This window comes from Scylla paramamosain, unplaced genomic scaffold, assembly GCF_035594125.1.
Source record: "Scylla paramamosain isolate STU-SP2022 unplaced genomic scaffold, ASM3559412v1 Contig46, whole genome shotgun sequence".
NCBI lineage: Eukaryota > Metazoa > Arthropoda > Malacostraca > Decapoda > Portunidae > Scylla > Scylla paramamosain.
In genome coordinates, this window is record NW_026973711.1 from 222,501 (window position 1) to 248,885 (window position 26,385).

Sequence of the window (26,385 nt, forward strand, 5' to 3'; positions counted from 1 at the left end):
CTTGATAACTGGCTCCTGTGTGGACTAATATGGTTCACATTTTCATTTCTTGAAAATAACTCTATTAATGCATAATCTACCTAAGACAATCACTAATTTAATTTGCAAACATCATTTGCAATATGATCTTGATAGTTACTGTGAGCAACACAAGATAAAATGCAAGAAAGTGATGGTTCTGGAATGATGGAAAACTAATTGTGGTTTCTGTTACAATAGCAGCAGCAGTGATATAGTCAACTATAGACTTTTGACTTCCTCTGCATAATCACATGTTTTCTATCTTTCCTCAACTTGAGTTCAACCATTTTTCTCAGTTTGAGATAGACTAATGCTAAACTAAAGTAGAAAGAGGTGCTAATTATAGAGTCCTTCAGGAAAGAAGATAATGATGCATATAAATATGAGATACACATAATTAAAAATTCCCATTTAGCATTCTTGGCATTTTCCTTACATTTATTTATTTATTTATTTATTCCTTTTATTTTTCTCTCTTGACATGGGTACTAGATCCCCATGTGCTAGTTAAAATTATCTTCATGTGTGTGTTTGTATATTTGTATGTATGTATGTATGTATGTATGTATGTATGTGGATAGATGTGGTGTATATATATATATATATATATATATATATATATATATATATATATATATATATATATATATATATATATATATATATATATATATATATATATATATACTTCATTAAATATCATATATTGAAAGTAGATCTAATTCTTACTCTATAATGTCTGTGGGAAGATGCATCAATTTTTCTCAGCCAATGTCAATTTTTTTTATGTCTATGTGCAGTTTTCTTCAAAGTAGGCAACTAAATCTTTTTAGGTTTTTCTGAGATTGTATGGTCTAATATTTACAATTATGAAAAATTGTATATGATAATCATGATGATTTAGAGAGTATATTCTGCTTTTGATATATATATATATATATATATATATATATATATATATATATATATATATATATATATATATATATATATATATATATATATATATATATATATAGATAGATAGATAGATAGATAGATAGATAGATAGGTGGTAGATATTTAAATAATTAGATAAAGCACTTTTACTCTTCTGGATTTCAAGATCCCTGTTTGCAGTGAGATATATCACAGGTATTTGTTTCTTGTATAGTTATGATTGCTTACATCATGTAACCTTTGATTATAATCTTCCCTATAAGACATATACTAATATTTTCATGTTCATGTACAGCCATCACTAAATTGATCCCAAAGAAACAGTAGAATTCTATTATCCAAATTTGAAAAAAGGCATTTATCAGAGTTAATTATTATATTAAATTATCAAATTCTTGATTAATAATTCCAATGTGCATTGCTAGGTAAATAGTTTGTGGTCATTTTCTTGCACTACATTGGATGGAAAGGTGGGACATTTTTCACTGATTGTTTGATTTCATCAACCACTCTTGCTTTCTTGTCTTCGCTATTTGCTCACTCATGATTCATCAACCAGTCATGTCCAGCTATATCTGATGCCTTTTTTTTTTTTTTATGTAAGAGGGGTGCTGGCCTAGGGCAACAAAGAAAAATAGAAAAAAAGCCTACTGAGGTGACAGTCTCTAAACAGAGACCAGAAATGATCACCAAAAATTGAAGGACAAGTGTCTTGAAACCTCCCTCTTGAAAGAATTTAAATCTTAGGAAGGAGGAAATATGGAAGTAGGCAAGGCTTTCCAGAGTTTACCAGAAAAAGGGATGAATGTTTGCGAATACTGGTTAACTCTTGCATTAGAGAGGTGGACAGAATAGGGATGAGAGTAAGTAGAAAGTCTTGTGTGGCAAGGCCATGGGAGAAGGGCAGGCATGTAGTTAGCAAGATCAGAAGAGCAGTTAGCATGAAAATTGTGGTAGTAGATGGCAAGAGGTGCAACATTGCAGTGGTGAGAGAGAGACTGAAGACAGTCAGTTAGAAGAGAGGAATTAATCAAACAAAATGCTTTTGATTCCATCTCTAATGCAAATTAATATTATTGATATTTGGAACTTGGGTAAACACTGACATCCTTTAGTAGTTAATGTTGAAAACTTAAAATGATTTGAGATTGCATGTTAATCTGGTTGAAAGAAAATGTATGCTGCATACCAAAACACACACACACACACACACACACACACACACACACACACACACACACACACACACACACTGATAAGACCTAGACTAGAATATGCAGCAGTAGTGTGGTCGCCATACAAGAAAATGGATATAAGGAAGTTGTAGAGAGTTCAGAGAGCAGCTACGAAGGTGGTAGCAAGTATCAGGGACTTGTCATATGAAGAGAGACTGGCAAGGATACATCTACCAATGTTGGAAAAGAGGAGAGAAAGAGGAGACTTGATTGTGATATATGAAACATATGAGGGAGTAGAGGAGGTGGACAGGAGCGACTTAATGGTCTGGGATACACAGGACACTAGAGGACATGGAAAGAGGCTGAAGAGGAGTGCTTGTAGAAGAGATGTCAAAAAGTACAGTTTCCCATATAGAAGTATTGATGTATGGAACAGTCTGGATGAGGAGATAGTAAATGCAGAAAGTATACATGGATTCAAGGCTAAGTTGGATATTAAAAGATATGGAGATGGGACAGCATGAGCATAGCTCTTTTTCCATAAAGCACAACTAGGTAAATACAACTAGGTAAATACACACACATCTTGGTTGAAAGTAACTAGTGTTGGACTGATAATGTTTATAAAATATGTGAGTGACATACATGAAGAAATAGATAGTTATATGAGCTTATTTGCAGATGATGCTAAGTTGATGAGAAGGGTAGAAAATGTAAATGACTGTATGGTATTGCAAGATGATTTACATAAGGTAAATAAATGAAGTAAATCTTGGCAAACAGAATTCAGTTTAAGTAAATGTAAAGTAATGGAGTTTGGTAAAAGTAAAAAAAGAATACAATATCATTATGAGATGGAAGGTGTGAAGTTAAAGAAGTCAAAAGAGGAAGTGGATTTGTAACAGTTACTGAAAATTTGATTCACAGACACATTGATAAAATTACTGGAGAGATGATGAATTTGTTAAAAAGAGTAAGAATGGCATTCTCATGTTTGGATAAACAAAATTATAAAAAAATTGTCGATATCCATGATAAGACCAAGATTGGAATACGCAGTAGTGGTGTGGTCTCCTCGTATAAAAGAGGAATATGAAATTAGAAAAAGTACAAAGAGCAGTCACTAAGATGGTTCCAGAGTTGAGTAAATCGACCTATGAAGAGACATTAAGAATGTTGGAAATTCCTACCCTTGAAAATAGGAGAGAGAGAGAGAGAGAGAGAGAGAGAGAGAGAGAGAGAGAGAGAGAGAGAGAGAGAGAGAGAGAGAGAGGAGGCTTAATAAACATCTATAGAATGATAAATGGTATGGAAAATGTAGACAAAGATTTTCTAAATTTGGACACACGGAGTACAAGGGGACACAATAAGAAGTTGAAGAAAGTTAACTGTAGAAGAGACATTAAGAAGTATAGTTTTCCTTGCAGAAGTGTGAACAAATGGAATGAACTCAGTGAAGATGTTATCAGTGCCATAACTGTCCATGCTTTTAAAACCAAACTGGATAGATGTAGAGGTGGGATACTATGAGATTACTCCCCTCCCATAAACCACAACTTGGTAAATACAACTAGGTAAATACACACACACACAGATGTTGAAGGAAATGGGACTGCCAACTTTGCAAGTTAGAAGTAAAAGAGGAGATCTAATAACAATGTACAAAATAGTTAACTGCATTGAGAAGATAGACAAGCAGGACGTGGTGTTGCTGGAAGATGAAGCTGGATGGACAAGAAGGCACTCAAAGAAGCTCAGGAAGAGTCAGTGTTTGACGGACATCAAGAAGTACAGTTTTTCACAAAGAACTGCGGATATCTGGAATGACCTAAATGAAGAGGTTGTTACAGCAGCAAACATGCATAAATTTAAGGAAATGCTGGATAAATATAGATATGGAGACAGACACTATGAGCCCTGCTTGAACCATGTACTATACAACTAGTTAAATACAAGTAGATAAATACACAACTTAAAGACTACCTAAGGAACAATAAACCAGACGTGGTATGTTTAACGAAAACCAAACTAAAAGAGGAAATAAAGTTGAGATTTGCAAAGGAAGGACATAGCACATGGAAGAGAGACTGAAAAGGAGAGGGAGGAAGAGGAGTGATGATACTAGTGAAAGAGAATATTTTTGTTAAGGAAATGGAATATGGTGATGGAATGGTAGAAACTGAGTGTTGTGATTAAGATCAAAGGAAGTGAAAAAGGAGACTTACATACCACCAAAAAACTAATGCATGGGAGACCAATAGATATAAAATTATGCAACTAGAAACAAGAAATAGCATAGAGGAAATGATAAAGAAAAGTAACAAAGTGCTCTTAGTAGGAGACTTCAACACTAAAGGAATTAACTAGGAGGAGATGGAAGTGAAAGAAAATGTCTGGGCATGGAGCAAAAAACTTCTGCAAACCATGACAGTGAATACAATGAATTACAAAATGGAAGGAGAAATAATAATGAAAAGTAATGAAGAAAAAGATTTGTGAGTAATGATCCAGGACACATTGTCACCTGAAAGGCACATAAATGGAATATTCAGCTTTACATACAGCTTGTTAACAAACATTACGGTAGCGTTAAACTATTTAGATAAAGAAATGATGAAGAAAATTATAACGAGCATGCAACGACCTAAACTGGAATACACAGCAGTAGTTTGGGCTCCACACAGAAAAAAGATATATGGAAACTGGAAAGAATACAGAGGATAACAACAAAGATAGTACCAGAATTGAAAGACTTAAACTATGATGAAAGACTTAAAGAGATGGGATTACCAACAATACAAGAGAGAAGAGGAAGAGGAGACCTGATAACAATGTACAAATTAGTAAACAATATAGAAAGAATAGACTGAAATTACTTGGTACCACAGATGGAGAAGGAAGAGAGACAGATGAGGGGACATGGGAATAAAATAAAGAAGAGTGGAAGTTCTAGTGACATCAAAAAACATAGCCTCCCGTATTGAACTATTGAAATCTGGAATGATCTGAAGGAAGAGGTGGTTGTGGCAAACAGTGTACACATGTTTAAAGAGAAAAAGGATAAATATGGTTATGGAGACAGGACAAACTGAGCTTTGGCTTGTGCCCTGTACAATACAACTAGGTAAATACACGCAACTCCCAACCTTGAAAAAGAGATGAGAGAGAATTGATATGATTGCATTTTACATATTATTGAGTGGGGTAGAAAAACTAGATAGGGAAGATCTATTTGTAATGAATGAAAGAAACAAGGGGAGATGGAAGAAAACTAAAACCAGCCACCTGCAGAAAAAATATAAAGAAGTTTAGCTTCCTTCATAGAAGCATTGAGGCATGGAATGGACTGGAAGGGGAAGTGGTGTGTGCTATGAGTATTCATGACTTTAAGGAAAAGTCGGATAAAAACAGTTAAGGAGACAGGACAGTATGAGCTTAGCTCCTCTCCTGTATATCACAACTAGGTAAACTCTCTAATGCAAGAGTTAACCAGTATTCTCAATCATTCATCCCTTTCTCTGGTAAACTCTGGAACTCCCTGCCTGCTTCTGTATTTCCACCTTCCTATGACTTGAATTCCTTCAAGAGGGAGGTTTCAAGACACTTATCCTTCAATTTTTGACCACTGCTTTGGACCCTTTTATGGGACTGGCATTTCAGTGGGCATTTTTTTTTATTGGATTTTTGTTGCCCTTGGTCAGTGTCCCTCCTACATAAACACACACACACACACACACACACACACACACACACACATGAATGTGCAAAACAGTTGATCCAATCAGTATATGACTTAATAATGCTCTACAAAAGGGAATGGAAATAAAAAAGATCCACTCAATTACAAGCCTGCATTTCTGACCAACTTAGACATTTAGACATTAATAAAGAATTCAACAAGATTCCCACATAAGGCTGCATATTATCAAAGTCAGAAAATGAAACGGTAAAGAAAAAGTGGATGGAAAAGAATCTGAAGGGAATATAAATGACATTGGTGGTAAAAGATTAAGAATCAAACTGGAGAGAAGTAGCAAGTGGAATGCTGAAATCAATGTTGGATAATTATTAATGATGCTTTTAGCATACATATATTAATAAGTCATATAGATATATATGTCTGATGGTAGATAATGAACATTTATCAAAGATGAAAACTACAAAGATTGTGAGGATTTGATCTGGAGGATTATTGTGACAAAGTATGTGTATAGAGTATAAGATAGAAAATAGATTTTAGAAGAAATAAATGTCTTATGATACAATTTGTGAAGAGTGGACATGGACCCACATGGAGAGAAAAGTTGGTAAATATTTAATATCAAGAACAATGAAGGAAAAAGGCCTAGAAATACTGACATAGAATAACCTGCCATACAAAATAATAAATAAATAAATAATATATATATATATATATATATATATATATATATATATATATATATATATATATATATATATATATATATATATATATATATATATATATATATATATATATATTTGGAGAGACATATGTCATGTTTAGAAATATAAGGGTGACCTGTCATTATGTGGACAAAGACCTGATGAAAATGGAGTGATTAGGCCAATATTAGAATATTCAGAAGTTTTATGATCTATCCTAAAAAAAATCATATCAAGCAGTTTGAAAAATATAGCAAGTCATGTTAAAAAGAAATACTAACTTATTATGAACATTTGTATTTTAATGAAAATTACCAACTTTTGTAGAAAGAAAGAGAGAGGAAACTTATTTATGATATACAGTAAAATCTCATCCAGCATTCGAGTATCCGGCAGCTTTAAGTATCCGGCACATTTTTCCCCGAGCCTTAAAATCAATAAAAAATCAATGTGTACTCATAAAATCGATTAAAATTCCCGCGCGAGGCATACTTTGTCCCCTCGCCACCAGAGCGCACTGCTTCGCGCCACCCGCGGCCCACTGCACTGTATTTACTCAGTGACTCAGTCCTGCGTGTGCACTGTTAATCGCCTGATGCCTTCATCATGCCTAAAGTTGTAGAAAAGAAGAAGCGTGTTGTGCTTACACTTAAGCAGCTGATCAGATCAGCTGCTGATTAAGATCAGCTGATCTTTGTTATGGTAAGATGCGTGAGTGTAGGGTGGTGATTGTGGACATAATTTCACTTCTGTTCAAGTATCCGACAATATTCAAGTATCCGGCATGTCGGCGGTCCCGTTGATACCGGATAAGAGGGATTTTACTGTACAAGTAAATTAACAAACTAAAAGAAATAGGTAGAAAAGATGTATTGCTTTGAGGATAAAGAGGGACTAGTTGTTTAAGAGGACACAAGGAAAGTTGTGAAAACAGAGATGCTGGAATGACAAAAAAGTAAATTTTTTTTTATGTAGAAATATATATACCTGAAACCAACTAAAATAAAAAAAAAAGACTAAAGGAAAGCTGGACAAATATGGATATAAAAACAAGACCACACAATTGTATATCAGTTCATATATACCATAGACACACAAACATTATTCATGCCCTTTATTTTTCAGCCAGGGGAATACTGTACATACCATCATTCATTGCAGCAACTTGTAACTTTCCTTTAGTAATCTACTTTCACATACAAAATTTGTAAGTGTAAATGCTAGTTACCAGAATTTTTACCCTTATAAACTATTGCATCATGAGATTTGGTTAAACAGGATTCTACTGTGACAAGAATTTCAACCATAGTATGCTTTGTTTTACTGGATTTCATATTTTATAGTGTATCATTGTGTGAAATAGGTTACAAACATATTGCAGATAGTATTTTATTAAACAAATATATAATAAATTTGTTAAAACTCAAAACAGAAATGTATTTCTTATTAGCATTTATTGAAAGGCAATTGAATAACTTTGGAAAAGAATTCTTTGATTAGAAATGTAAGAAATCTACAAATCTATGGTATTTTTATGAATTTTTATAAACCTAGCAAGATATTCTCAAACCACAACTCACTTGATTATATTTGTTTATGATTTCTGTAAAGAAAACAAGTTCATTTGAATTCAATTAGATGCAATGAAAATTAAAATAAAGTCTGTATTGTTTTTTGAGACACTATAAAATATATTAGTATACAGCATACTCATGTTTATGGTTAGTCTGACTTTTTTTTTCTTCAGAAAGACAAACTAATTCACCTATGTTAAACACAAAGAGGCACTAATAATTATCCAGATCTGTGAATAAAAGGCACATTTATCAATACATTTATTCTCCCCATCTCTCTCTCTCTCTCTCTCTCTCTCTCTCTCTCTCTCTCTCTCTCTCTCTCTCTCTCTCTCTCTCTCTCTCTCTCTCTCTCTCTCTCTCTCTCTCCCAACTAATCCTTTAAATGTCTTCATTTTGCTGTTCATAAGCCCAGCCATCATGGCTTGTCTAAGTGGAACAATCAAGTATAAGTCAATATTATTTATGAGTGCATATTGATGAGACTGATGAGACACAATTAATTTAAGGACATTGAAGTAAAGACAGCAGGTGTCTTTTGTGACGGCCCTAATGTTTTCCAGTAATGTGTATGTACTCCCATTTTATTTGTATAGTTATTTACAATATAGCTCTAATTAGCTTTACAACATATACATTATTAGCTTATGTAGAATGTTTGATGGTATAGATCTTAGATGAAATAGTGTCTCATTTTTCTTTTTTCTCTCTCTTATTTGAGTCAGCAGAACCACTTAAAAATTACTATGACTGCCATAATTTTCACATTGCATTCTAATTAAATGAGTAACTTATGGTTTTTTATAGGTAATGTTTATCAATCATATATTATGTCTTTCATAATTGACTGGAAAATCAAACATTTATTTGTATTGAATAATCCTGGATATGTGTCTGTAGTTGTATGCTTTGAAGGCATTTTCTTCTCTGTACATCAAATGGCAGAAAAAAAAAGTAATTTTGTATAATTATGTGTATTTTACAGTTGAAATCATGTGATGACAAATTACAAGAACATCAAAATAGAAAGCTTACATGAAAATTTTGCATCATGATTATAGTTAATTTTCATATTTCCTAATAATGATAAATGAACACACTTTAGGTGTTTCTGCCACATTTCATATGCAATGATCAAAATCTTTAGATTTGTAAAATTTATTTGTCTTTGTTCACTTATTTATGCAAAAAATAGCCTACAGCTTATAAGTCCTTATTTATTTATATTGAAGTATACTTTACTTCACAATAGTATGCACTTATAAGATCAAGTAATACAATCTATCTTTGACTCTTCTTCATGTTTTTATACTCACATTTTCAGAGATTGCTTTATATGAATAAAATCTTGCATAGCAACTTAGATTTACTGCATTTTTAAATAAAGTTAAACTTTCCTCAAACTAAAACTTTTGGCATGAACTTTGAATTATATGAAAGAAAATACACATGTGCATGTTAAGAATATAATTATTTGGTTCTGCTTGTCTTGTGTCCAGTATCAGTGCTAAACTTATATGGTAATTATATCTTACTATGATGTACTTGACATGAAGATTGCAAATGTGAAAAGACATTATTACTTTTTTTAAAGACTGCTGATGTTATCTATGAAATTTCTCTCTCTCTCTCTCTCTCTCTCTCTCTCTCTCTCTCTCTCTCTCTCTCTCTCTCTCTCTCTCTCTCTCTCTCTCTCTCTCTCTCTCTCTCTCTCTCTCTCTCTCTCTCTCTCTCTCTCAACAAGTCTGAAGGTTTTATGGTTCTGATTGACTTGGGCATGGTGGGTAATTTTGACTAGGTAGTGATATGAATGATATAGCTTAGACTGTTGCAGCATCTTACTTTTACAGAGTTTAAGCAGTCAACCATGAAATAAGTTGATAATAATTATATAAATATATGTTAAGTAATATTTCAAAAGTTTTAAAATCATCATATTGTTGAGGCATCTAGAGCAAATTAAAAGTGTGTATGAAAAATCCAGGTGAAAAGAACATTAATAATTACAGAAGAAAAAAGCAAGTAATTAAGTTCAGGGATGTAACAGAATAACTCATGAATTTCCTCTTTCCATTACAGTAGTGCACTAAATTTAACTGTTTGATATGCCATATTTGTACACTATTCAAACTCATATGACATGTATGAAACTAATTGGCCATCAATGAAGTAATAAAATGAGATATATATATATATATATATATATATATATATATATATATATATATATATATATATATATATATATATATATATATATATATATATATATGAAGTCCTGTAGTAGGAAGCATGGATTTTTTACTTTTTTTTTTTTTAAATCAAACAGGATGACCAGATAATAAAGATAAGAAAAAAAGTAATGTGGACATTATGTAAGTGAAGCTGATTTTGAGAAGGTTAAAAATGCTTCCATGACTGGAGAGTTTTCTTATGCATCTTGTATACTGCTTTCTTTTTAGTTGTGTTTTTGTAAGAAGTGAAAATAACATTAATAGTGTTGTGCACTGCACTGCACATCTAAAATTTGAAATATGCATTCAAAACACCTAAAGTTGGTCTTCCTTTTAAGAAGACTAATCCATCCTATTTGTTCCACATATAAGCTGCTTTATATGTTATGCTTACAGACTTACAGTGCAGAATTTCAGTGCATGAATTAGCCAAACTGATGATCTATAAAACTAAAGATCACCTTAATGTGTCCCTAAAAAAGAGTAACTGAGAAAAGGAGTTTATGAATTTGAATAAACTGAATACACAAAACCAATAATCTCATAATAAAACTATATATATATATATATATATATATATATATATATATATATATATATATATATATATATATATATATATATATATATATATATACACACACACACACACACACACACACACACACACACACACAAAAGCTTTTGATACAGTTCCACATAAAAGTCTCGTATGGAAACTGGAACATCGAGGAGGGCTAAAAGGAAAAATACTTAAGTGGATGAAGGATTATCTCCAAGGTAGGGAAATGAGCACAGTAATCAGAGATAATAAATCAAGTTGGTGCGAAGTAACAAGCGGAGTACCACAAGGGTCTGTGTTGGCACCTATAATGTTTCAGGTCTATATAAATTATATGACTGTGGGTTTAAATAGCTACATTAACATGTTTGCAGATGATGCAAAATTGATGAAAGTAATAAAGAACCAAGAGGATTGTGAGGAACTACAGAGGGATATTGATAGAATTTATGAATGGAGTAAACGATGGAAATTAGAATTCAATATAAAGAAGTGCCATGTAATGGAGATGGGAAGAAGTAAAAGGAGACCTTCATGGGAGTATAAGATGGGAGGAATCACAATACCAAAGAGCAAAGAAGAAAAAGACTTGGGAGTAATAATTCAAGACACGCTATCACCAGAAAAACACATCAATGGAATATTTGGCTCTACATATAATTTGCTAGCAAATATCAGGGTGGCATTTAATTACCTAGACAAAGAAATGATGAAGAAAATCATAACACACATGATACGCCCCAAACTGGAATATGCAGCAGTGGTATGGTCTCCACACAAGAAGAAAGATATAAGGAAATTGGAAAGAATACAAAGAACAGCTACGAAAATGATACCTGAATTGGAAGACCTAAGTTATGAGGAAAGACGGAAGAAATTGGATTACCAACACTGCAAGAAAGAAGGGAAAGAGGAGACCTGATAACAATGTTCAAATTAGTAAATGGCATGGAGAAGATAGACAGAGATGACCTAGTTGTAAAAGTGGAGGAAGGAGATAGACGTACAAGGGGACATATGAAGAAATTAAAGAAGAGTCATTGTTTGGGAGATATTAAGAAATACAGCTTCCCGCATCGAACGGTTGAAATATGGAATAACTTAAAAGAAGAGGTAGTTGCGGCAAAGAGTGTGCACATGTTTAAAGAGAAATTGGACAAATTCGGGTATGGAGACAGGACTAATTGAGCTTTGGCTCGGACCCTGTACTATACAACTAGGTAAACACACACACACACACACACACACACACACACACGATGACCTTAGGAGTACTTTTGTGATTCCTGTAGACTCTGAATATTGCTTATTGATATGATTTTCTTAGAAAATAATGGTATACAAATGAAAGGGATCTTTCCTATGATGCTACTCCTGATAGAGTAAGTATGAGTAGATAGAAAAGAAGATTTAGAAAATTTCATGAATTTGAACCATAAAATATAAAGCTTGATTGTTATCCACAACATTGCTAGCCAAAAAACAAAAGAAACAAAAAAATAAAATCCACAAATTGATAGTGACTTTCATATCTAAACTTTGGAAAACCACTTTAGTTTGGGCTACATTCACTTCAGTGTTAAATTTTATTCTTATTCACTCAAGTTTATATCAAGTAGCCTTCCTTAATCTATATGAACACTGTCAGGAGTATCTTTTTGGTAAGACCTTGCATATGATTTGTATTCATCTTTCCAGTCTGATAAAGACATCAGTGAATAATGTTTTGCAATATCTTAGGGGTGTATTTTTTTGGTTTTACAATGTTCAGTTTCTTTGAGATGTCATATCTAGTCAAGCTTACTGTTCATGTGTGTGTGTGTGTGTGTGTGTGTGTGTGTGTGTGTGTGTGTGTTTACCAGCACGCACATGTGTGGATGTGTGTAAATTTATGAAGTTCTAGTATGCAGAGTCTTTGTAAAGATTGTGTGTGTGTGTGTGTGTGTGTGTGTGTGTGTGTGTGTGTGTGTGTGTGTGTGTGTGTGTGTGTGGGTTTGTGCTTGCATGTGTACTACATACTTGTGGACTACAGGATTTAAATCAAGCTTGTGTTGTCTGTCTTCATATCTCTTTTATCTAATATAGTTATAAACTTATGGATGTCCCTTGCTCACAACCTATGCGTCCAGATTAGAAACTCAAATATTAAAACATATGCGTGTAAGGGCATGGGTTAGAACAGAAACCATATTAATGTGTAACTGGTATTATGTCAGTCATGTTGCATGATCACAACCCAGTTTTGGATGTGCACCTTGCATATTAGGACATTTTATGAAGTTATGAATAATATGCAGATTATCTTAGCTTTATTAGATAATTATTAGTTGATATAAAAGCATGTTGCAAGTGCATAGTTGTCATCAAATATATTATTTAGGTTAAAAGCATATTTGCAAGTAATCCTGCTACTTCTGTGGTGACCTTTGATTTATTCAGTGATAAGATTTTCTGATGCTGATCATGGGAAAGTTAATACATACAGTGGCCGCCACAAATGACAGGTTTTAAATGATAGCTTTTAAAGAAACTGAAAGGTCATGCTTCTGTACTCAAGTAATCCTTGTTCAAAGGGGATGGCTGCTCACTGGAATGCAAGCATATTTTGTCTGTATTCAGGAAACACATCTGCTCTTGAGAAAAATTCATAGCATGTGTCTCATAATGAATGTACCTGTGTCTATTAATACAAATGCCAGTTGTACACGTTTTCTTTGAGTTTGCTTGCATACATATGTGCTCTTAAAGATACAATAAACATTAATTCTTATTCAACCTTCAATGTACATCTCTAAACATTTTAGAATTGTATCTTATTTATGCATACACCATAATATTTCAAGTAAATTTGCATATCTCTTGAATTGATTATTTATATGTCAGTTCCATTCAATTTTGACATTGTGTTGGTCTTACAATTTGTATTTCATTAGATGGATTTCATACTAATATTCCCTCCCTTTTTCTATTTCAAAATTTTATGGCAAACTTGAGCTAACACATACTCCCAATCCCATGAACAGCAGGTCTCAGAGCTCGTTAAGTGGCCGCGATAGTGACAGTATGGACAACGAAGTGACGCTTTCCAAGATGGATGTTGTCCTGTCCTTTGCTCTTGAGGTAAGACTTTACATGAAGCTCCTTCATTCAAGCAGATGACAGAAGGAGGTGCAGTCATGTAAGCACCAACAAGTGTTTTCCCAGGCCAATGTTTAACTTACTTCATTAGATGTATTAAGCTATTACCCCACTAACTGAAAGATGTATTTCAGCAGAATGTGACATGATCCAGGTAAGGAAAGTCATATTGCATGTGATATATTTTATCTAGTGAAAGTAGATATGAACTTTAATGCATCTAAGGGAATGATAACTGATTATCATATTTTCCATTTGTATATTATATAAGGTGAATACTGAAATTCAGAATGCTTTTCAATAAATAATTTTAATCTGTGGCTATTTTGTGCTTAGAATCAAATTTTCAAAATTTTGGGAATAGGTGGATGCAGTCCTCTTCTTATTATAATGTAGCCACATATAGAGTACATTTGAGATACATACATGTAGATAGAGATTAGATGTGGGCATGGTAGAAAATCTCCATTTTTAAAAGTTATATGGTATATATATATATATATATATATATATATATATATATATATATATATATATATATATATATATATATATATATATATATATATATATATGCACACATGAATTGTATGTTTTAGATCCTTGTTTTATTGTTAAATATGGCTTCAGGCAGTTTGAATTCATAGTCATGTAAAGAACCTACTTCTACCCAAAATTCTTTTCAGTTGAAATGAATTAAACTAATGCAAGCTGTTACAAGTGGCAAGCTAAGTTTTTTATAAAAAGAATACCCATCCATGTTCACCAGATACTATATTATTTTGTAATTTGACATAGCATTGTTATAAAGCATCAACATGAGGTTTTGTGTATCAGAGCTCTCTTGTTTGTTTTTTAAAACTTAAAAAAGAAATAGAGCTCAAATATGTGATCTGTCTGCTATTTCATCTCTAATAATGCCTTTCATATAGAAATATCTAGCATGATCTTATGTATATCCTTCTTTTTTTTAACTCAATATCACTGCACATGTTGAAACTCATTTGATGTGTGAAAAGTTCCTGGATGATGAGTGTAGTGCTAATTGGTGGCTAACTTTTCTCTGGTTTTTGTGGCTTAAGGCCAAGGGACAGCAGACCTTTTCTCTTTTGTTATGGCACTCCTTGATAGTTTCTCTAATTTGTCCATCCAAATGATTTCTTTAATGTTCTTTTATATTTTATGCTAAAGTTAGATATCTAAACTTTTGTTTCTTCAGCATTTTTGCCATAAATCAGTTACTTAGTATATCTTTATCTTTCTTTCATGATTGTCATAATTGTGTAGTTTTTTTTTTTGTCTGTGTCTGTTATAAGCTGATAACACCCTCATCATTTTATGACACTTGGTAATGACACCAACAGTAGTGATAAATAATAGGCCTGGATGAAAGATTTATACAGTTATAAACACAGTCTTACCAGTAGTGTGATACGTTGATGGTAACTCCAAACACATACTGAGTTTAGAGGCACAGTGCAGTGTCTTAAGGAGTTTTTGCTCAATAAAAACAAACTCTTGAGCAAAACAAGCTTACGATCACATCAGACAAAAATACAACTAAGGCTATTTACCAACAGCATAGTAAACAATTTATATTGTGACATAACGTGAGATTACATACCTGTCTTATTTCCTTTTCCCTCAAGACTACACATTTGCATATATCTGCATGTCATATGTAAATTACATAACAATATTTTATGCTTATATCCATCTCTGTAGCATCTTTTATTGTTGTATGTTTCTTATCATTAGATGTAGAAAAATAGTTATAATAAGTAAGTGAGCTTTGTTCTTATTTTAAAAATCTCCATTGAAATATAATGAGGATCTAGAATATTATAAAGTACTGTTGATCCTTGCTAATGATGGATTTGTCATTAATGAAATTTGTGATTGTGTGAGCGGATAAATTATGCAAAACTTTAATCCAACATCATGCAGATTCTAAATTGCAAGAAAATATACATTGTTCCTTTCATGCTCACCAGTACACTCTGTACAGATGGTAAATTTCCACATATAACCAACAGCAGGAAAAGCCTTAAAAAAAAAATCTTAGACAAATTTTGTGTCTGAACTGTATTTAATGAAGGATTTTTGGGACCAGAAAGCAACATAAAACACAAGAAATTGTAACTAACCAGGCATCAATCTTCATTTACATAGTAGACTGTATTGTAATTTACATGAACTCACTGCAATTGTGGTGATTGATAATATCTTTGTTTACCTCGAAGTGGCCACCACTGGGGCTATAACAGATGATCCCTGACTAATTTATGATGATGATTATTATGAATATGTCAATGATGATTTAAAGATGACTAGTTATGCAATTAAGTAATTAATTTATTTTTATTAAGTTGAGTAAAACTAAGTGAAAAACATGTAACAGATTTAAGTCCTGAGTATGGTTTGGTGAAGATGATAATCTGAACTGTTTGATCACCATATCTGTTGCTTTATTTCCATCACAATCTCTCTCTCTCTCTCTCTCTCTCTCTCTCTCTCTCTCTCTCTCTCTCTCTCTCTCTCTCTCTCTCTCTCTCTCTCTCTCTCTCTCTCTCTCTCTCTCTCTCTCTCTCTCTCTCTCTCTCTCTCTCTCTCTCTCTCTCATTCTTACACATGCACAAAGCTCATCCACTGGTTCATGCCACATTTCTTGGAGTGCACCCATCCACCTCCACACACACAATAGTTCCTTGAAAATTTTTAAAAAATAGAGAAGGGTGTGAAGATAGGGGATGGAAAAGATGAAATAAGAGAAAGAGAGGGAGGCAGATCAAGACCAATTTATTTGTTTTTATTTGCCTGTATTTACTTTTTTTTACATTTTTACAAGTTGAGCCACACTTGTAATATCCAGATATTAAAATGTGTGTGTGTGTGTATGTGTGTGTGTGTGTGTGTGTGTGAGAGAGAGAAAGAGAGAGAGATTGGAATGTGTGTATATGCGTATATGTGTGTGTGTGCAAGGGATAGAGAGTCCAGTCTCTTTACTTCATATAAGGTGTGTGTGTGTGTGTGTGTGTGTGTGTGTGTGTGTGTGTGTGTGTGTGTGTGTGTGTGTGTGTGTGTGTGTGTGTGTGTGCATGTGTGTGTTTATTTACTTAGTTGTATTGTACAGGGCATGAGCCAAAGATCATTTTGTCCTGTCTCCATAACCATATTTATCCAGTTTCTCTTGAAACATGTGTACACTGTTTACTGCAACCATCTCTTCCTTCAAAGAATTCCAGATTTCAATAGTTCTATACGGGAAGCTACAATTCTTGATGTCACTTGAACATCCACTATTCTTTATTTTCTTACCATGTCCGCTCATCTCTCTCTCTTCATTTTGTATCTGTGGTACCAGGTCATTTCTGTCAGTTCTTTCTATATTGTTTACTTATTTATACATTATTATCAGGTCTCCTCTTTCTCTTTTCTCTTGTAGTGTTTGTAAACTCATCTCTTCAAGTCTTTCTTCATAGCCATTTTCATGAGTATCCTCTGTATTCCTTCCAGTTTCCTGATATTTTTTTTCTGTGTGAAGCCCAAACTACTACTGTATATTCCAATTTAGGACATATGCTTGTTATAATTTTCTTCATCATTTGTTTATCTAAATAGTTAAATGCCACGTTAATGTTTGTTAACAAGCTGTATGTAGAGTTGAATATCCTGTTTATGTGTCTTTCAGGTGATAGTATGCCCTGAATCATTACTCCCAAATCTTTTTCTTCATTACTTTTCATTATTATTTCTCCTCCCATTTTGTACTTCCATGAAGGTCTCTTTTTACTTTTTCCTATTTCCAACTCATGGCATTTTCTTGCATTAAATTCTAGTTTCCATCTTTGGCTCCATGCATGTATCCTGTCAATATCCTTTTTTAACTCCTTACAGTCATTTTCATCCTTTATTATTTTCATTATTTTTGTTTCATCAGCAAACAAGTTTATATAACTATTTAGATCCTCTGTCATATCATTCACATACATTTGAAACATAATAGGTGCCAACAAAGATCCTTGCTGTACCTCACTTGTCACTTTGCGCCAACTTGAATTAAGCCTCTGCTCTGGGCCACTACCTGAGGACTCGCCGGGGCAGCCCAGTACCTTGCCTCACTCTTAATGTCTGATTACTGTTCTCATTTCCCTCCACTTTAAATAATCCTCCATCCATCTTAATGTTGCTCCATTTACAGCAATTGCTTTTCTGTAATTATCTTTTCATCTTCTAGATAATCCACCAATCTATCTTTATTATTTCACAAAGCTTGCTTACAATACTTGTTAGTAACACTGATCTATAATTTAATGGTTCCATTTTATTTCCCCTTTTGTATATTGGCACTATGTTAGCTTGTTTCCATTCCCTTGGTACTTTTCCTTCTCTCAACAAGCTGTTAATTATATCCCATATAGGTTCTTCCATTTGTTCTCTGCATTCTTTTAATATCCATCCATTTACTTGATCTGGTCCCATAGCTTCTCTAACATCCAGCTCTTCCAGCAGCTTCTTGATTTATTGTCTCTTTACTTGTATCTCATGTATTTCCTCATTCTGTGATACCACTTTCAGTGCCACAAACTTGGTTTCCTTTGTAAACATGTATTGAAAACTCCCATTCATTAGTTCACTCATCTCCTCAGTAGTTTCATAAATTATTCCTTCCCTTTTTAACTTGTTTATGCCATCCCCATGTTTGATTTTCCTGTTTATGCATCTAGAAGAGTTTTCTTACTATGTCACTTTCAAAGTTTCTTTCTGATTCTCTTCTTATTATACTATATTCATTCCTTGCCTTTCTGTATTCTTTCCTAGTATTTCTGTTCAGTTGTCTCATCATTTTCTTTCATGCTCTGTCCTTTTTCTTTTTTGCTTCTACTCACCTGGCATCATACCATTCATGTTTCCTGATTTTCACTTTATAACTTTGCACAAACTGTTGCACCCCCTCTCTACACTTGCTCAAAAATATCTCATATTTTTCTTGCACTACTTTACTTTCAAATAGCTCTTTCCAGTTCATTTTTCCATAGAATTTATTAAGCTCTGCAAAGTTTGCCTTAGCATAGTTCTGTCTCCCATTTCTGTATTATTCTTTCCTCTGCAACACCATTTCCTCTTGTGGTACCATTTCTACCACACTTCCACTTCTTCCCATTGGACTCAGACAGTGTATACTTGGTCTATTTTCTGACATTTTTGTAGACAATAAGTCCAATTGTGATGGTTCTTCTTCTTCTTTACATCTTGTAGGCTTGTACACCCATTGTCTCATTGTATTCATCATCATGGTTTGTATTAGTTCATCGCTCCATGATCCAACATTTTCTTTCACTTCCATCTCCTCCTAGTTAATTCCTTTAGTGTTGAAGTTACCTACTAAGAGCACTTTGACAATTTTCCTTATCATTTCCTCTTTGCTATTTTTTTGTTTCTAGTTGCATACTTTTAAATTTATTGGTCTTCCATGCATTAGTTTTTGGCTGTATCTATGTCACAATTATTTTCCTTTTTTCACTTCCTTTGATCTTAATCACAGCACTCAAAGTTTCTGCCACTCCATCACCATATTCCATTTCCTTAACAACAATATCCTCTTTTACCAATATCATCAGTCCTCCTCCCTTTCCTTTTCTGTCTCTCCTCCATGTGCTATATCCTTCCTTTTCAGATCCCAACTTTATTTCCTATTTCAGTTTGGTTTCTGTCAAACATACCACATCTGGTTTATTGTTCTTTAAGTGGTTTTAAGTTCCAATAGGCTTGACACCAAACCATCTACATTAGTATACATAATCTTTAAACTAATTCATGGTATCTTTGTGCCACCATTTCCTCACTTTTGTGCCGCAGCTTTCCAGGTAAATCTTCTCGCTTGTTCCTGTGTTCTCTCCTCGTTTTTTGACTGGGCCTATACTCTCAATTCTTTCAGTTTACTTCTCTCTTCTTTGTAAATGTCTCTTTTTATCCATATTTCCTTCATTCCCTCTACTTTTGCCAATTTTCCTGTTGTTTGCAAGACATGTTCTGCTGCTGTTTGTGTCATGAATCTTATTTTCATTGGTCTTGTTCTGTTTTCATCATACTTTCCAATCCTGTAAACCTCTTCAATTTGTTTCACTATCCCTCTCCTCCCCATGCCACTTCTGCTATAATTTCCCTAGCCCTTTTCACTTCTTTCTCTCTAGCTATTTTCATGGGTAGGTTCTTCTTGACCCCAAATATCACCACACATATCTTTCTCTGTACTGTGCCTTTCACAAGATTACTTTTTTCCTTTATTATTTTAATCACTGTCTTTTCTATATCCTTATTGTTTTCCTATTGCTGTTGCCTTATTATCTCCTCTGTGTCCAACTTTTGTTGTTCTTTCTCTTTCCAACTTTTCACTCCCTCTGTCACTAACTTTTTCACTTCTCCAACCCTAACCTCTCTCTCTTGCAAACTTTTCTTTAACTCTTTGTTCTCTTCCTTGAGTTTCTTAATTTCTTCATAGTACTTCTTGTACTGTGTGTGTGTGTGTGTGTGTGTGTGTGTGTGTGTGTGTGTGTGTGTGTGTGTGTGTATTTTTTTTTTTTTTTTTTTTATGTAGGAAGGATACTGGCCAAGGGCAACAAAAATCTAATAAAAAAAAATGCCCACTGAAATGCCAGTCCCTAAAAGGGTCAAAGCAGTGGTCAAAAATTGGTGGATAAGTGTCTTGAAACCTCCCTCTTGAAGGAATTCAAGTCATAGGAACGTGGAAATACAGAAGCAGGCAAGAAGTTCCAGAGTTTACCAGAGAAAGGGATGAATGATTGAGAATACTGGTTAACTCTTGCATTAGAGAGGTGGACAGAATAGGAGTGAGAGAAAGAAGAAAGTCTTGTGCAGCGAGGCCGCGGAAGGAGGGGAGGCATGCAGTTAGCAAGATCAGAAGAGCAGTTAGCATGAAAATAGCGGTAGAAGACAGCTAGAGATGCAACATTGCGGCGGTGAGAGAGAGGCTGAAGACAGTCAGTTACAGGAGAGGAGTTGATGAGACGAAAAGCTTTTGATTCCACCCTGTCTAGAACAGCAGTATGAGTGGAACCCCCCCCAGACATGTGAAGCATACTCCATACATGGACGGATAAGGCCCTTGTACAGAGTTAGCAGCTGGGGGGGTGAGAAAAAACTGGCGGAGACGTCTCAGAACACCTAACTTCATAGAGGCTGTTTTAGCTAGAGATGAGATGTGAAGTTTCCAGTTCAGATTATAAGTAAAGGACAGACCGAGGATGTTCAGTGTAGAAGAGGGGGACAGTTGAGTGTCATTGAAGAAGAGGGGATAGTTGTCTGGAAGATTGTGTCGAGTTGATAGATGGAGGAATTGAGTTTTTGAGGCATTGAACAATACCAAGTTTGCTCTGCCCCAATCAGAAATTTTAGAAAGATCAGAAGTCAGGCGTTCTGTGGCTTCCCTGCGTGATATGTTTACCTCCTGAAGGGTTGGACGTCTATGAAAAGACGTGGAAAAGTGCAGGGTGGTATCATCAGCATAGGAGTGGATAGGACAAGAAGTTTGGTTTAGAAGATCATTAATGAATAATAAGAAGAGAGTGGGTGACAGGACAGAACCCTGAGGAACACCACTGTTAATAGATTTAGGAGAAGAACAGTGACCGTCTACCACAGCAGCAATAGAACGGTCAGAAAGGAAACTTGAGATGAAGTTACAGAGAGAAGGATAGAAACCGTAGGAGGGTAGTTTGGAAATCAAAGCTTTGTGCCAGACTCTATCAAAGGCTTTTGATATGTCCAAGGCAACAGCAAAAGTTTCACCAAAGTCTCTAAAAGAGGATGACCAAGACTCAGTAAGGAAAGCCAGAAGATCACCAGTAGAGCGGCCTTGACGGAACCCATACTGGCGATCAGATAGAAGGTTGTGAAGTGATAGATGTTTAAGAATCTTCCTGTTGAGGATAGATTCAAAAACTTTAGATAAGCAGGAAATTAAAACAATAGGACGGTAGTTTGAGGGATTAGAGCGGTCACCCTTTTTAGGAACAGGTTGAATGTAGGCAAACTTCCAGCAAGAAGGAAAGGTAGATGTTGACAGACAGAGCTGAAAGAGTTTGACTAGGCAAGGTGCAAGCACGGAGGCACAGTTTCGGAGAACAATAGGAGGGACCCCATCAGGTCCATAAGCCTTCTGAGGGTTTAGGCCAGCGAGGGCATGGAAAACATCATTACGAAGAATTTTAATACGAGGCATGAAGTAGTCAGAGGGTGGAGGAGAGGGAGGAACAAGCCCAGAATCGTCCAAGGTAGAGTTTTTAGCAAAGGTTTGAGCAAAGTATACACCTCATCCCCTACAGTAAGGACTCATAGCTCACAGTGACCAATCTTTGGGTATGATTGAGACCACTCACACATCACACAAGGTAAAGAATGAAGTCACAACCACCTGGCTTATCTTGCACCTATATGCTGCTAAGTGAACAGGGGCCACACATTTAAGAGGCTCAACCATCAGCCTCATCACTTTTAAAACTTGAATTCAGGCCTCCTTAGTTGTGTGCTGAGCATAGTAACCACTACACTATGCAGTGCCTTTATGTGTGTGTGTGTGTGTGTGTGTGTGTGTGTGTGTGTGTGTGTGTGTGTGTGTGTGTGTGTGTGTGTGTGTGTGTAATTACCTAGTTATATTGTACAGGGCACAAGCCAAAGTTCATTTTGTCATGTCTCCATAACCACATTTATTGAGTTTCTCTTTAAACAGGTTTACACTGTTTGCCACAATCACCTCTTCCTTCAAATCATTCCAGATTTCAATAATTTTATACGGGAAGCTGTATTTCTTGATGTCGCTGGAACATCTACTCTTTTTTATTTTATTCCCATGCCCCCTTGTCTGTCTCTCTCCCTCCTCCATCTGTGGTACCAAGTCATTTCTGTCTGTTCTTTCTATATTGTTTACTAATTTGTAACTTGTTATGTCTAATCTTTCTCTTCTCTCTTGTAGTGTTAGTAATCCCATCTCTTCAAGTCTTTCTTCATAGCTTAAGTCTTTCAATTCTGGTACCATCTTTGTCACTATCCTCTGTTGCCTTTCCAGTTTCTGTACACCTTTTTTTTTTCTATATATGTGTGTGTGTGTGAGATTATTATTATTATTATTTTTATTATTATTATTATCATTATCATTATTATTATTATTATTATTATTATTATTATTATTATTTGTTGTTGTTGTTGTTATTAATATTAACATTATAATGATAATAATAATAATAATAATAATAATAATAATAATAATAATAATAATAACAATAATAATAACAACAATTATCAACATTATATCTCTTAACTTTCAACCAATTATAACTCTCAGTGTGTGGTTCACTATATGTTTTATCTCAGAACACACACACACACACACACACACACACACACACACACACACACACACACACTGTTAAAAGTGAGAATGAGATCCCAGGAAACTGGTTGAAAGTTTGGAATACAAGAATATTTGGGTAAAAAGAGATGTGAACTTGGAATAAAGGGAAAAAGAGAGGGATCTGAGAAATGAAGCTAAGGAAAAAAAATGATAGAAGGACAGAGACCAAGAAGAGGAAAATTTATTGGAGGGTACTAGATACGAGACTAAGGAAATGGTATATTTGGGAAAGGGAACAAGAAATGAAAGAGCCACAGCAGCAGGGAGAGAAACTACAAGTGATGGGAGAAGTAGTACATTAAAAGTAATGTATACAAACATAGATGGGTTACTTTCAGATGTACTGGAAGTGAGAGATTACTTAAAGGAAAATAGACCAGATGTGTTGTGCTTAACCGAGACAAAAGAGGAAGTCTACTTAAGCTTTAAGGAAGAGGGATATAATTACTGGAAAAGAGACAGAAGGGCAAAAGAAAGAGGAGGAGTACTGATAATGGTTTGAGATGATATATATGTGGAAGAAGTGCAATATGGAGATGGCATGGTGGAGCTCATAGGTATAACAATCAGGACCAGTGGGAGAGAAAGGAGGAGGATCATATTAACGTATGTGCTACCGAAGACTAATACATGGAGGCTGGAGGAACACAAGGAAATGCAAAAGGAAGTGTTGAAGTGCCTAGACAACATGATAAGGAAGGACAGTAAAATACTACTAGTGGGAGACTTTAACTGCAAAAATGCAAGCTAATAGGAGATGGAAGTTAATGGAAATGTTGGACTGTGGAATGAAGAAATGTTACCTATGGTGAATACAATGGACCGATGGGTGGAGGAATTTACAAGATACAAAGGGGAGGAGAAACCATTTATGCTAGACCTGGTATTCACAAAAAAACAGAGCCCAAACGAGGAAGCGTGGCAGGGGGTGTTACAGGAAGTCTTGGTGCAAGAACATGAAATTGGCAAATTGTTAGAGAAGTTGGATATCAGGAAAACATTGGGGCCTGATGAAGTATAAGGTTGGACACTAAAGGAATGTAGAGAACAAGTGGTGGAGCCAATTTGGGATGTAATTAACAGCTCACTGATAGAGAAAAGAGTACCAAGAGAGTGGAAGAGAGAAAATATAGTGCCAATACACAAAGGAGGAAAGAGGACTGATCCACTAAATTATAGACTGGTATCACTAACTAGTATTGTGAGCAAGATCTGTGAAATAGTGATCAAGGAAAAGTGGGTGAAATATTTGGTAGAGAACGAAGTTAAAACAAATAGCCAATTTGGTTTCAGAAATGGAAGGTCATGTGTGACAAATTTACCAAGTTTCTATACAAGAGTAATAGATGAAGTACAAAACAGAGATGGCTGGATAGATGCAGTGTACTTGGACATCAAAAAAAAATTTTGATAAAGTTTCGCATAAAAGACTATTGTGGAAGATAGAATATATAGGAAGACTGAGAGGGACAATGCTAAAATGGATGAGAGACTACTTAAAGGATAGAGAAATGAGAACTGTGATCAGGGACACCTGTTCAAATAGGAGTAATGTAACAAGCAGAGTACCACAGGGGTTAGCACCCATTATGCTCTAAATATACATCAGTGATATGCAGGAGGGTTTGACCAGTTATATTAATTTGTTTGCTGATGATGCAAAATTGTTAAGAGTAATAAAGAGCCATGTTAATTGTATGGAGTTGTAAAGAGATATTGACAAGATTTATGGGTGGAGCAAGAAGTGAAAATTAGAATTCAGTGCTAAGAAATGCCATGTGATGGAATTGGGAAAGAGTAAAAGAAGACCTGCATGGGACTGTAAAATGGGGGAGGAAGTAATAATGAGGAGCAATGAGAAGAAAGACCTGGGAGTGGTTTTTCAAGATACCCTGACCCCAGAACAGTATATAGATAAGATATTTGGCTCGACATACAGGATGTTAACAAATATTAGGGTGCCATTTCATTACATGGATAAGACTATGATGAAAAAAATTATAGCCACTATGTTACGTCCCAGGCTGGAATATGCAGTAGTGGTGTGGTCTCCACATATGAAGAAAAATATAAAGAAGAGTTGGAAAGAATTCAGAGGGCAGCTACAGGGATGGTACTGGAGCTGAAAGACCTAACATACAAAGAGAGGTTGAAGGAAATGGGGCTGCAAACTTTACAAATTAGAAGAGAAAGAGGATATCTAATAATGATGTATAAAATAGTTAACCGCAGTGAGAAGATAGACAACAGGACCTGTTGTTGCTGGAAGAAGATGGAGCTGGAAGGACAAGAGGGCACTCAAAGAAGATCAGAAAAAAGTCAGTGTTTGAGGGACATCAAGAAGTACAGTTTTCCACATAGAACTGTGGATATCTGGAATAGTCTAAATGAAGAGGTTGTTACAGCACCAAACATACATAAATTGAAGGAAATGTTGGATAAATATAGACAAGGAGAGAGGACACTATGAGCCGTGCTCGAACCTTGTACTATATAACTATGTAAATACACACACACACACACACACACACACACACACACACACACACACACACACTGGACTCTCTATCCCTTGCACTGGCAGTTGGTGATATCAGCAGGGAAGATGGCAGCTGGCTTGAACCCAAATATTTTTGAGGGCTTCAAGGAAGAGGATCTCAACATAGCTCATCCAAATAAATGAATTTGGAAAATTAAAGAAGAAAATGTGAAAATATGAAAGGAAATATGTAGCTTAACAGTGATGATAAAGATGTGGAAGGAAGAAAGAGAAGTGGGTGGTAACAATGTAAAGGAGATATCCAGTGATATAACAGAGATGAAGAGGGAGATGGAAAGAGAAAAAGAAAACAAAGAACTGAGAGAAGAGGTGACAAAAAATAGTGGAATTGGCCTGTATATT

General features: G+C 34.7%; 1 pseudogene; it reads left to right on the forward strand.

The window, feature by feature from the left end:
- LOC135098127 (calcium-dependent secretion activator-like) overlaps nucleotides 1-26,385 on the forward strand; it is a 375,310-nt pseudogene that overhangs the window by 148,760 nt on the left and 200,165 nt on the right.